Below are 13,720 nucleotides of genomic sequence, written 5' to 3'. Positions count from 1 at the left end.
GCTAGAGAAAGATTACATTGAAGAATACATCTAAATTAATCTTTACATGTAACCATTCTGTGGTCATTTTGTAGAGTCCTTAACTTCTCATCTTTGCTGAAAGCTGACAGAAGGTTTCCATATGCTACAGAGTATGGGAGAAAGGACTTCCAATTCCCAAACCAGGAAACAGAAAGGGTGGGTTGTGGGGCTTCAAGTCACCAACAGCACATTTATATCTGACCGCCCTGTTCCTTCTCTTTTCAGTGGAAAACAGATGAGAATTCCAGTTCCTCTGCTGGCTTTCTTTTTCTCCTGTTTCTGCTGCATTGACTCTGAGAGTGGAGGTTCTTCCACGAGGCTGACAAGTGCTGTGAAACAAGTGGCATCTTGGATCACTGTCAGTTCATAAAGCACGTTGAAATAAACATAAATCAAACACTGCTGGTCTACACATGACTGTGACCTTAGTGTATACTAATTCAGGACCCCTTTTACTGACCCTAGACTTTTGTACTGGATTAATTTAAGAAATACTGCTCACTGGCCGCTTATGCACTTCAGTGAAAGCCTACAGTCACATTTTCTTGCTGTCACCACCGTAGGAACCATGGCAAAGCCACTGGACAAAACAAGCATCAAAGGGATCTGACAGATTAACAACTGTGCCACCTTGCAGGGAGAACAGATACAGGTGATTGTTTTAAGTAAGCAGAATGAATGTTTTCAGTACTTTTTGATTTATTTTTTATCTCCTAAGTATAACTCATATTTATACCAGAGCTTATCTGGGATCTTCTGACAGGATATTTTATGTGAGAAAATTATGAAGTATTTTGCTTCAAGCAGACTTTCTGTAGCCTATGCCAATTTGATAGTGTTTTATGTTAAAAAACAACTTAAAAGCTAGCATATCCACTGAATCTGTATTCAGCAGTGACATTTGAAGTTTTTAACATGTAGATGTTTTAACATGAAGTGACCTTTAATTCCAGTATTTTAAAATCACATATAGCAAAAGAAAAAGGCATGGACCTTGCTTTTTAAATTCATTTCACAAGGAAAACCAAAACAAAACCAAACAACTCTGATCTTGGTTTCAGTTGGAAAGAAGAAATTTGTAAGATGTAGAATTTCCTACAAAACAGATTTTTTAAAGTCTACATAATGCTTTTTCAATTCTTCTGCAGGAGGAAAAGATGACTGTGGAGTTGATAAAAGATTTCTCATGGAAGACTTGATTATTACCTAATGATCTCTAGAGTGAGAAAACACAGAAAGACAATAGATGCTAGAGTATTTGTTACATTTGCTGATATTAGACCAGGACAATTCTGAACACTTGAAACAGTTTTACTTTTGCATGATTTACCCTATGTGTTTCTTTGCCTTATTTTGATCTGATATTCTTCAAACCAACCTTTTTTTATCATTCTTGAGCTCTGTTCAATAAGAAGGGAAAGTTGTGGGAATCTTCACCTGCAGCTTTCAAAGCATGCAGCTCCTATCAGCATGTTCTTGCTGTGCTGTTCAAATTAGAAATGGAAAAAGCATGATTATGCAATATTTCTACCACAGTTTACAAGAATATGCATGGGCCTAATCCACTTTTCAGGCCTAATAAACAAGCAGCAGATAGGCTAACAGAAGCTTCTGATGGAGACGATTTTTCAGGCAAACAAGAAACTAAGAGGAAAAGAAAAATGAGGCCAGCCTTCACAACCTTGTACTTGCACTGCAACATACAGGTGTACCTCAGTTACCACTAACCTGATCTTTCCTCCTCTATGAACAGGAGGATAGCAAATGATCTTCAGATCCTAACTTGTGCAAAGGGCTGGTCTAGCCATCTGTAACAATGCAGGCATGCAGCTGGTGAGTTTGGGCAAGTTTTAAGGCCTGTTAGTGAAGCAGGGTGGGTATGTTAATAGGAATGCTTCCTGACGTCGTCTTCAGAAGGGACTGTGACAAAGCAGCAGAGCTCAGTCTGAGAATTTGCTATTTTGTTCAGCCTGTCTTTTTTTTTTTTTTTTAGGTATTGGCATTAAAATGGAATTGCCTTCTCCTGCAATTTCCTGCTCCGGTATTTGGCTCTGCTTACGACTTGTGAAGTCAGTGGCCTAATTCAGATGCTATAAGTGTTTCAAGTGGTTTGAAGAACTAAAATACTGTGTCCTTCTTGTACTGCAGTAGTGGAAAACAACCACCTTCCCCAAGTTCTCTGATTACTTTTGGGAAACACTATTGTTACTGTAAAAATCAAGGCCATGAATCCATTATTTTGAAATCTACACCAGCCAGAAAATCCAAATGGATCTAATGGAAAGAAAGCAGCACTTGCATGTTTGCTCATCACCACTCTTAGGTGAGCACTCCATTAGGTGAGCATATGAGGTATTCACCTTCCCCCAGTTGGATTCCCTGATGTTCTCATGTTCAGCTTTCCATCAGGCATCAAAACATAAAAAAAGCCAAATCTGAACAAATGCAATGTTCTTTGAATACCAGTCCTTTATAAGGACAATAAGCACGTCTGAGTTTCTTTTCCTGAATAGCTGAATTCTGCAGAGTATTGAAAGGCTAATACACTGAGAGCCATCATGTTAAGCAAAGTAAAAATGACTGTGCACAGCCTGCATACCAACACTAATATAAGTGCTCAGATCTATGTTCCAACCACCAAAAAAGACCCTAGAAGAAAAACCCAAAACCCCAAACAACTCCTATAGCTAATATTTTTACTTAGTTAAATAAAGTAGAACCTAGTAGTCTCCAACAGACATCTGAACTTCTTCACAATGCTTGTTCTGAACATGGTTAATAAGCATTGAAAAAAAGCTCCTGAAGTTATGTTCCTATTTGTACAAATCCCCTTCCTCAGGGGCTGCAGATCAATGCCAGGTGACAGCAGCTCTCTTCTGGACCTACAAGCAGTTGCATGGATGTGCAAAAGGTTGGCTATATAGCACTGAAAAAAAACCAGCTCTGTCTTGTGCACTGGGTTCGTGCTCAGATGGGACTTGCAGCTGGCACAGAGATGAGCTGCAGAGCTTGCCATGCAAACCACCCCCCTGTAATGCTTTCCCTCAGCCTCCTGCAGTCCCCCCACCTCCCTCCTTGCTGGTTCAGGGAGCAGGAGGCACCACAACACTATTTATATACAAACTAGGTACTTCATAAGCAGCAAATCCAAGTACTGAGCAGCCAGCACTTGCTTTGCCCAGCAAAATTTCATGTACTCAGAAGAATGAGTGTCAGATTCAGTGTGCGTGAAGGCTTGAGCTCAGGAAAGCACCTCTGCAGGTCACAGACAACCACAAGCCATAGAAATGCTCAAGGCAAGTTAGTGCAACTTTGTGAAATCAGATACAATTAAGTACCAAAAAAGTACAATAAATGTGCTGAGCATGTTAAAGGCCATCAGATATGCTGACAGCTTTTTCCACCAATTTCCCACCATTGCCTTAATATAAAATATCATGAAAGAATATATGGAAGGATAAAAGATTTTTATTTATTTTTTTTTTATTATACCAATGAGTAATAACAAAATATTGTTTAACTAAGCCAGATGTACTATATGCCATTTAAACATTGAAATGAAGTTGCTGTAGGAGCTCTGGCTTGACTGTGTACAGCACTAGGGGACATGCTAGAAGAAAACACTACTTGTATTATGCATTAGGTCATAAACTAGACTACTGTACTTAACACAAATGTCTGTAAACTAACTGTTAATGTGCATGGAACAATTATTTACATTCCTTAATTAAATAAAACCAGCTATATATTCCATAAAGTAGTTGAGGTCTCTTTTGCAAATAAGTATGAACTAAAATGGCTGGACTTCATAATAAAGTTAAAACAGGCAGGATTATCACCAGTATCTTGAAACAGAAAACATGCAGGGGAAAGACCCTTCTGCAACAGTGATTCCAAGAATTTCAGTATCAAAGACATTTTGCTCCTTTTTTAGATTTGACTTATACTATCTCCATGTTGAAACATGAAGGTGGAGAGTTGGCAGCTACACACAGCAAAATTGGAAATTGTGTAGGAAAAGCTGTATGCCAAAGAAACAGCAAGGTACACATAGCATCGCCTTATTCAGAGCATCAACATCACAGCTGCAGTATTTATCTCAGTCTTTTACAAAGCACTTCATAAAATGGGGTCTACAATAAATTTGCAGTTCTGATGACCTTGCCATTAAAGAAAAGGACTCAAAAAAAAAAAAAAGCTTGTTCCTCCCTCTTATTTCCATAAAAGGGCAAAAAAGGTAGAAAATAGCCAACCTCCCTTTCTGCTTTTTGTCACTGCATTTCATTTGCTCTCAAAGAACACACCAAAGTGATTCTGAAAAATGAAAAAGAGAAAAAAGCTAGGAAATTCAGACTGCTGCACAAAGGGGTAAAGCTTCAGATTTGATTCCTTTTCATCTTGACAATTGTGTGTCCAGAAGCTCAAAAGTGCAAATAAATATTATTTAAATGACAGTCTTTTTCCCTGACTACCTGTTTGGGGTGGAGTAGAAAACAATTCATCACACACACATATGCAAAAAACAGGCTTTCTGCATTGAGACACAGCACGTAGTGTCTAAATGGGTAGTGGTGTTGCAGTTAAAACAGATCACCCAGCAACAAAGGTTTGCCCTTCTAGACTTCACTCGTGGAGGCTCAGCTCCTTTTCTTAAGGCAGCATGCAATTTTGTCTACGTTACACATGAGAGACAGTGGATCACTGAGATCCCAAAAGGAAAAGAAGCAGCCAACAGAAAGCCCTTGCTGAGCTCCTGTGGCCTAGGAGACAGCTTTCCAGAGCGATAAGCACATGTCAAGAGGACAACTGGAACTTAATCCTTGGCTACCCAATGACAACTTCCATTGTTCAACTGCTGCCAGTGCAAGTTAAAAGAATGATCATCTGTGAGAAGCCAATGCGTCTGCAGCTAGGTCACTTCTGATAAAGTTTTTAGACAATGTGCTTCATTACAACTTAACCAAGACTCCTTTTCTAGCCACAACGACCAGAGAATGAGCTACAGTGATAGTGAGGGGCTGATACCGTCTCCCTAGAACTCTGTCATGTCTCCCTAAAGAGGAGGCAAGAGGTTACCTGCATCTACAAAAACAGAGCTTGGCAGTTGTTGTCCCAGAGCACTTTTTCTAGGAAAGTGGCCTGCAGTCTGGCTATGCTGAAGCTTGGTAAAAACATCTACTTTTGTCTGTCCTGCTGGACTTCAGTGAATGGAAGGCTCACTGCCCTCACTGGGGCAAAGTGCAGAGGCCAGATTTCACACTCCAGGACAGCCCTCCACCCCAGCCTTCCCAAAGCAATATCCCACAGAAGATTAACACACCTGTATGGACATACTTTAACATTACCACATCAGAGCTACTAATTGAACACCAATGCAGATTTGAGCTTATTATTAGGTTGGTCAGAAGTGCATATTGCTTCAGTATTGTGGCGAGTTCTTCAATTTTGCAGGCAGCATTTCACATTAGCTGAAAGTGAATCTTTGTTAAAGAAAAAGCAGTGGAAGGTGTTAACATTCTTTTTACTGCTTGTTCTAAACTTACTAGATGCCTGCCCTTAAAACTAAGAAAATGGATAGCTTAGTATGGCATAAATCTTATCCTGTCTACATAATAGCTATGGTGACACAAAGAAACGTAAACTTCATTGTGGCACAAACTTAATTTACACCCAAATAAATTGCAGTACTTATCTCAAAGTGCAAGCACAACACAAAACATTTGAGAAAAAGAAACATAAAATGAGTCAATGACTCATGCCGGTCAAGTTTAAATTAACATCACCATACATCAATAATGAAATCATGATACAGGAGCACTGAACACTGCTACTATTCAAGCAAGAATGTATCATTTCCAGGGAAGTGTAACTGTCTTTTCCTAAAAAAATGGATGCTTATACATTCAATTTTTTTACATTTTCTGTGTTATCAGTTGAAATACACGCAATATATGTCAGTTTCAGGAGTGAGAGGGAAATGAAAACAATTGACGTTATACAGTTAGAAAAAAACACGGGCCAGACTTACAGGTCTTGTGTCATTTTCATATGCCCTCCTTAAAACTGCATGTGACAACAAAATGCATTCAGTTTATTTTGCACATAACACAGAATTCAGGGCAGTCCACAGCTCTCGCCCTTCTGAGTGTTTGGGAATGGTAAACAATTTGGCAGATAATTATATTCTGTCTCCTAGCAACCTTAACTGTCTTGCAACGAAGTTATTGGGCTTTTTTTTTCTGATGTATTCTGGTAACAGCATTTTTTCCACAAATTTTAGACAAACCCCCTTTGTGCAGAACCTCTTGGATTGGCCCATCATTAAATTACAGCCTAGATCAACTAGTGAAAGCTACCATCTTGTTTATAATCTCTTGGGAAAACAAAACACATTAAACATATACTGAGGACAAACAAATGACCAACTAGGAAGAGGCTAGTCAAAATATTTTGTCATGAGCCTAAATAGCCTTTTCCACAGCACAACTACAAATAAACACAATATAGAAGCTTATGGTTTAGATACAAACTTTTAGATAGGAAAACTCCCAATATTTAAGTGAAGAAACAAAATTTTAAATTCTGGAATAGAAGAGAGGTTTGGACCAGGGATTTTCAAAAAATATTTGATTCTGGTAATAGTTTTTGAAAATGGAATCCCACTTGTAGGCATGAAGGAATTCTGAAAAGCTTGTTCTTTGCCTCTACACCAAAAGGAAAATATTGCTGCCACTGCTCCAGTCCTGCAGACCGAGCACAAGGCAGCAGCAGCAGACTGCCAGGAGCGGTTGTCAAAATCTTCACCACATTCAGTGGAGTGGGCAGTGTCTTTGTTCAGTACCTTCCCAGGAAAGAAATGATGTCTAAGTTCTCTTTCCCTCTTAATAGTATCAGAGAAGGTATTAGGAACAAAGCAGTTAAATATGCTGAACAATCAGTACTGTCATAAAAATACAATTAAAGCAGGAACTTAAAATACCTTATTCTGCCAAAAATTTTTTTACTACACACCATCTTATAATGTCTCTTAACTCAAATGCTGATTTTGCATTAGAATCTTTGTACAATCGCTAGCAGAGCTGCATGGATGCACACATCAGAAGATAGCACATTTTTTATCTGTGCCTCTAATAAACATAATTCTGCTACTCTGTTTAATGATCAATTTATATACAAATACCTCTCCAAATTAAATCCCAAAGCAGGTTATTGTTCCCTTACTGTGGATCAGCTCCAAAATGGTAACCAAACAATAAACTCATTTGAAACTGAATACAAGGAACCAGCAGTTTATAGCGTTTATAGCAGTGAATAGCGTTAATTTTAAGTATTCGCACCTTTACTGATTACTTCAGAAATGAAAATTAAAATGTCATGCTGGAAACGGACATTGAAAACAGGTTTTCCTTAAGTTCAAAAGCAACACTAGAAATCCCTATTCATTTCAACACAGGGACCTGGTATTTGGTTTCTCTGTAACTCTTTGTATATTCTATCTACACAGCAGACATAGAAGACTAAATAACTTCTGGGCTTTTTGGGGCAATTAAGAGTAATACAGTTTCCAAAATGTATTGTTGCTGTGCAGAGTGTTGTTCTCCATTTCAGTCTGGCACTTGGCAATGTTCTGGGCTCAACCGATACGCTTGCCGCAAAAACCTCAGGTTCTAACTAGACGATAAAGAAAACCCATGACACTTCAGTCAGGCATTTGACAGAGGAAATGCAAACAGATTAGGAAAGGGATTCTTTTCCAGTATGTGATGTTTTGGTAAGGAATCAGTTTTCCAGCAGCTCCTCTCTGAGCACAGAACACCGCCAGTGGGCAGTAGAGATGACAAGAGGCAACATACACTGCACCTGCTCTTCAGCAATGGAATTTGGGCGAGACTGCATTTCTGCTTTTCCCCTTCCCTTTCGGGACAGTAAAGTGCAGACAGACATACTTGTTCAACTCCAGACCTACCTCTTAACTTCTCTTCAGTCATCACTACTCATTCTGGTCAGGTTGCACCCCTTCAGATTTGGCAATCAAGTGCCATAAATAACCTCTCTTAAACAAAACAAGTTAGGAAAATCTTGTATCAGGCTACATTTTTTGCTGGGTGAGGAGCTAGAGATCATTGTTATCATCATCATCAGATCTAAGAGGAAGTGTATTAAGCAGCAAGGAGCAAAGATATTTTCAGGTAAATGTTTCAGGAATGCTTTGTTGATACTGGAATGAACCAGGGTTGTGTTTTTTTTTTTTTTTTTGTTTTTTGTTTTTTGTTTTTCTTTGGTTTTTTTTACTCTCCCAAAATCTAGTAAAAGCCCACAGGAGGTGAGAGCAGAAAATGTGCCCAGAAAATCAGATATCATTCACTCAACTGCACTAAAGACCCCCTTAATGTCTAATTAAAAAAACAAACAAACAAAAAAAACCAAACCAAAACATCCAAACCCACTACTTTGTATTTCCACATGGAGTTTTTTAAAACGACAGAAAAAAAGCCCTACTTATAAGGAGAGTTTTTTCAACATTAATCCATGATTCTATGATTTTTTTAAATCTCAGCACAGCATCTAAGAGAAGAGGAAGGAACTCGGGCAAGTTGATGCTGATGAAAACACTACGGTGCTCAAATACAGTTCCCCTTTAAAAAGCTGCCAGGGTCAGAGCAGTCACATGGCAAAATGGTGTGTGTCTGGGTCTGTGCGGGCCTGTTTAATAAGCCATGAAGCTCCCTGGCTCAACTAGCGCATGTGCCATGTGATACAGGGGTTGCCATGGCAAGTACATATGCAGTTCTTGATCTGCTTCATCACAGACATAGCCGAATTCAGATTAGCAATGCAGGAATATGACTGCCCAGGAAAAAACCTGCACTTTGCTTAGCCTAGCAGTTTGGATGTAAAGCTGAAATATTCTAAATTATCTCTCAAATGGTATTTGTCATATGCCGACTAAATGTTTTTAATCTCAAAACAATAGCCACACAACACAAACATGATCAGTTCAGCCTTTGAAAGCAGCTGCATATTTGGCATATGTTTCAACATATTTCAGTAACCTTTTCCATTTAAACACACAGAAAATCGTATTTCTGCTTCAGCTCTCTAAACACAGATATAACTCCTAGAAAGAAGAATGGGGGACAACTGTTTCAATGAAATAACAAAACCCATGTCAAACCAACTCTAAAATTCATTAATTGCTTTTTTTAACATGGCAGTCCACAGGCTGATAGTCAATACGCGAGATTCCTGTGAAAGATGTTCCTGGCACTGAGGTAGAAAACCCATCATCAGAGTTCTAACGTCTAGTACCAAAATGAAGTGGCTTGCTAATTTAACAAGCTGATGAAAACCTGCATCACATAGGCTGTCATTCCCAACTCAGTGATGGAATATGGCTGGGCCTACTTGGAACCCAAAGCCAGGTTTATGGAGATGATTCTGTTTCAGCAGAGACAGCCATAGGACTATTTCACCTGGCTGAGGTCAGTTCCAGCAAGGAACCAACATACCTGTGCTTTTAGGAACCTCCTCATGGTGCCAGGATCTAACATTAAATGCCCAAAGACCTTTGGGATACCTTGACCTTTAACATTTACTACACATTCAGGTGATTTTCACATGTGCTACTGCTCCAAGGGAAAATATATCCAAGTCCTGAAATAATTTCAGATATTGCTGAACAAGCAACCTTTGAGCAAAAATTTACCAGGCTCCTAACCATGTACAGTAAGCATGCGAGCCTCTGAGCAGTTACCTAAATGCAGGCAGCTTCATTCAATTCAATGCATCTGGAATTTTTAATAAAAGTTAGACCTTTGTCTCCATGCGTTTTGCACAAGTGCTTGAAAAGGGGTAATCTGTACTGAAAAGACAATTGATTCTCTCAGTGCTTCCTTTCAGCAAGAAAACCAAATAAAAATTAAATTTGAGCTAAAGCCAAATGGATTTCCTTACCGCTACTCCCACTTCCAAACTCTTCAATCACTTACAAGGCACTGATCTTAAAACCTACGGCACCATTCATGCCTGTAATTACTACCAACTCTGGGCATTGAGAGTTGTGGAGCTCTCCCAGCACATAAAGAACAAGAGGTTGCTTTGGTTCTTTCCCTTTATTAGAAGATAGTGTGCTGGAGCTTCATGGTTTAATTTTAGATGCTTCTCTTTTTTAACCTTATGCTTCTTACTCCACTTAAATTCTTCATGTCCCTATACACATCTCACTTCTACTGTGTATCATAGGTTTTTCTCCAATAGCAATAAAAGGGAAAATCTCCATTGCAAATCTCTTGCTGATTTAAAGGAATCAGAATACTAAAACACAAAGTGATGCTCCAGGATTTCCTCTTCATTAGAGTGCATTTAATGTTGACTGTTATTATTTTTAATTGGATGCCCATAAAATTGAAGACCTGCATCATCACTGATCCAATCAAGATGGTTCTCCCATAACAAAATTGCATAACGGATTATATGGATTTTTTAGTGAAACTGCCTTGAATCTCTCTGCTTATGGAAGATAAATATCAAAATCAAACTACGAAAATCATTGCTGCAGCTTCAAGATGCAAACAACCGATTTTGTTGTGCTACTTGGTTTTGTTTATGACAAAATTGCTGACATCCCTCTCAAGTTCATCTCATTACCAAAAATTAGAAAAATGAGGTCACTACTCAAGAGCTCCTACTAATGTGATTTTGGTGTTAGCAGACTAATTTTTTAATTAGCCTTTCTTTGTTTACTCATTGAGACTTGCATGATGTGGAGGGCTGCAGAACTGCCTCATGTCAGAGTTACAAAGCTGAGCATAAGATAAATAACTTCTCATGTGCCTCAATACCTCCCTTTCAGCCCTGAGCTTCCTGCAGACAGCAGGCACTTGCTTCTCCATAGCTGCATGCAGAGAAGAAAAACAAACTTTATGTTTAATTATGGGAAATTATTCTCTAGATGGGCTACATTTTTAAACAATCTCTTTTGCAATACTAAAGGACTCAGCAGCTTCCTTTTGTCTTTAAAGATTCAATTAAAAGTATGTTTCAGAAATTAAATTACAGCATGAAATTAGCTAAGGGTATGAAATACTGCATTTGCCCTGGCATTCAGGGAAAGGCTGTACAAAGCAATTCACTTAATGGCTCCTAACATGTGATCTCAACTAATAACTAAAGTGCTCTCAGCTAGCAGAGGATCTACTGGTGAGATACGCCCTATATAATCCACCAAAAGGAGAAATAGATTAAACTCCAGTAAATCTTATTAATTTATGGTAAACCCTACAGTTACTCTCATTTTTGATCTTTTAAAATGTTACAATTTTGTCAAGTAACATGCTTGTTGGCAGAGATTTAGCTGCCTGTGGCCTTCTCAATCTTGACACGTTCCAGAAGCATCTGCCAGAGCCTATTGGAAGCGTTTGTTTCTCTCTAGCTTTCAGAGAGTACTGCTGGATGTAATTCATCTCAACCACTGGGGATACACTTCAGCTTACTCTTTGCCATACTAACATAGGGAAGGAAATGAGCAGTCCCCTAACTCTTCAGCTGTCCCTTTAATCACCTGTTGGGTACAGTTTCAACTCACACTGTGAGCTGTCTTTGTGCCGCGTGTGTGCACTGGGTTAGTGTTTCGCAGGAATCTAATTTCCATTTAGGGTCCTTGGGTACTGTGCAATAAAAAATAAAATAAAAAGCAATTCCACTTCTGACTGCTTTCTGTGGGACCAAACCAGCTCCCTTTGCTCATTCACAGGCTCCCATCAGCTCGTACGGGGAGCTGCAGCACCAGCACTGCCAATCCCCAGCAGTGCAGTGCTCCCTGGGGCCTGAGTAGTGTCACCCCCACACCAGCTCCACCATGGCCTCTCAGCACAGTAGATGGCTGCTGGCTCTGTGTTGTTGATGAAGGCCCCTTGCAGAGAACACACACCACAGGGTGGGGGCTTTTTTTGCCTGTTTTCCTGGGGGGTTGTTAGTTGGTTTTTTTTGGTTTTTTTTTTAACTGACTTCACTTAGGATTGCAAGTCAAATTAGAGTGGAAATCCAGGAGCAAAACCAAAAAGAAACTCAATTTAACTATAAAACCTACAGCTAGTAATGTCTCTGCAATCCATTTCTTCTCTAATCTCTCCTTACTCCCCATGTTAATCCAATCGCATAAAAATCTAATCAGTGCACATGCACATTCCTCTTTCCATACAAATTTTAGCCACTGATATAGTATAACTCAGCAACAAAATGCCCATCACCAGATACTTCTAGCTGCAGAGGTGGTCTGTACAGAGGCTCTCTGATTTCAGGGATATAGCCAGGAGCAGACTCTCTTCTTTAAGAAAATAAACATCCCAATTAAATAATCAAGCACCGCACTATATTTGCGCTTTCCTGTGGAGGAAAATAAATAAAAGTAGAGAAGCATGCGCAGCCTGCCAGAAGGATGCTGAGAAGGAGAACATGCAAAGGGAACAAATGCCTACCAGCTGGGTGGGGCATTAAGTAATCTTTACTATTATTAAAACCAGCCAAAGCAGCTATGATTTATGCCCCCAGAAGGAACAATGCACCGAGCTGTTTCGCTCAAAGAACATGTTTGTTTTTCTTCAGCTTTATGAACAGGTATTGTTAAACAATGGGTTTTCCTGAAGGCTCAGAAAGATTCACTCATACTATTCTAATGCTAGCACAGGCCTTTAGTTCTGCTGGCTTCTCAGACTGGTGCTGCTTGTTCCCAGTGTTTGTTTATTGGGCAGAATTTCCAAAGTGCATGTAGCTGAACACACATGTGTACGCATCTAGGAGTCTGGCTAGCTGCAATTTTGCTACTTATGGGCAATGAGACTACTTTCAGCATGCCTTCTGTACAGGTATCTGTCCTTCAGGTTGTAACATGAATTCTTAATTCAGGTCACAGGCAGTTACAACAGCTGGTCAGGTGCCAGTGAACTTCAGCATGGAGTGCTTTTTGGTTACTGGAAGCCTTGAACCAGGACAGATCAATTTTGCCGGAAATCCTGGGCTAGACTTCACATTAACATTACATGGCATATTAATTGTGCAGTTTTAATGAATGTATTTCTCCATTAATGAAGTCCATCCTAGATGAGTTATAAATATTCAATCTGGGCACACCTGAGAAAACAGTCTTCCTTTTTTTTTACCCAGTCCTTTTCTTCTTTTATTCAGTTCTCACAATAACAGTCTATTCATTTATGCTCTACTCTATGCAATTTCATAATATACTTTCCAAACAAATACAAACTTTAATTAGGAATAGCAGCACCACCAGAATCCTAGAGCATTGTGCAAAATATCTACTTCCCCACAGCAATATATGCATCTCTGTCTTCACAAGAGGGGCTTTCTGGTTACAATCCCAAATCCTACAGTTAAAGAGTAATAAAGATAGAGTGAGACAAAACAAAATAATAAAATATATAGAAATATAACTAGAAGCACAGAATGGTTTGGGCCGGAAGTTACCTTAAAGATCATCTAGTTCCAACCCCTCTGCCACAGGCAGGGACACCTTCCACTAGACCAGGTTGCTCAAGGCCTTATCCAGCCTGGCCTTGATCACTTCTAGGGATGGTACATCCAAAAATTCTCTGGGCAACCTGTTCCAGTGTCTCACCACCCTCATATTGAAGAATGATATGATTTTTCTAATGTTTAATCTAAATCTCCCCTCTGGGAATGACTG

General features: G+C 39.3%; 1 protein-coding gene across 3 annotated transcripts in view; it reads right to left on the bottom strand.

The window, feature by feature from the left end:
- The window catches only part of NYAP2 (neuronal tyrosine-phosphorylated phosphoinositide-3-kinase adaptor 2), a 139,271-nt gene that overhangs the window by 110,881 nt on the left and 14,670 nt on the right, over nt 1-13,720 (bottom strand). The window lies entirely within an intron of this gene.

The sequence above is a fragment of the Neopsephotus bourkii genome, unplaced genomic scaffold (genome assembly GCF_033783945.1).
Source record: "Neopsephotus bourkii isolate Nb327-2 ecotype Australia unplaced genomic scaffold, CSIRO-AGI_Nbou_v1 NB_1279, whole genome shotgun sequence".
Classification (NCBI taxonomy): Eukaryota; Metazoa; Chordata; class Aves; order Psittaciformes; family Psittacidae; genus Neopsephotus; species Neopsephotus bourkii.
This window is presented reverse-complemented; position numbering and strand designations above follow the sequence as displayed.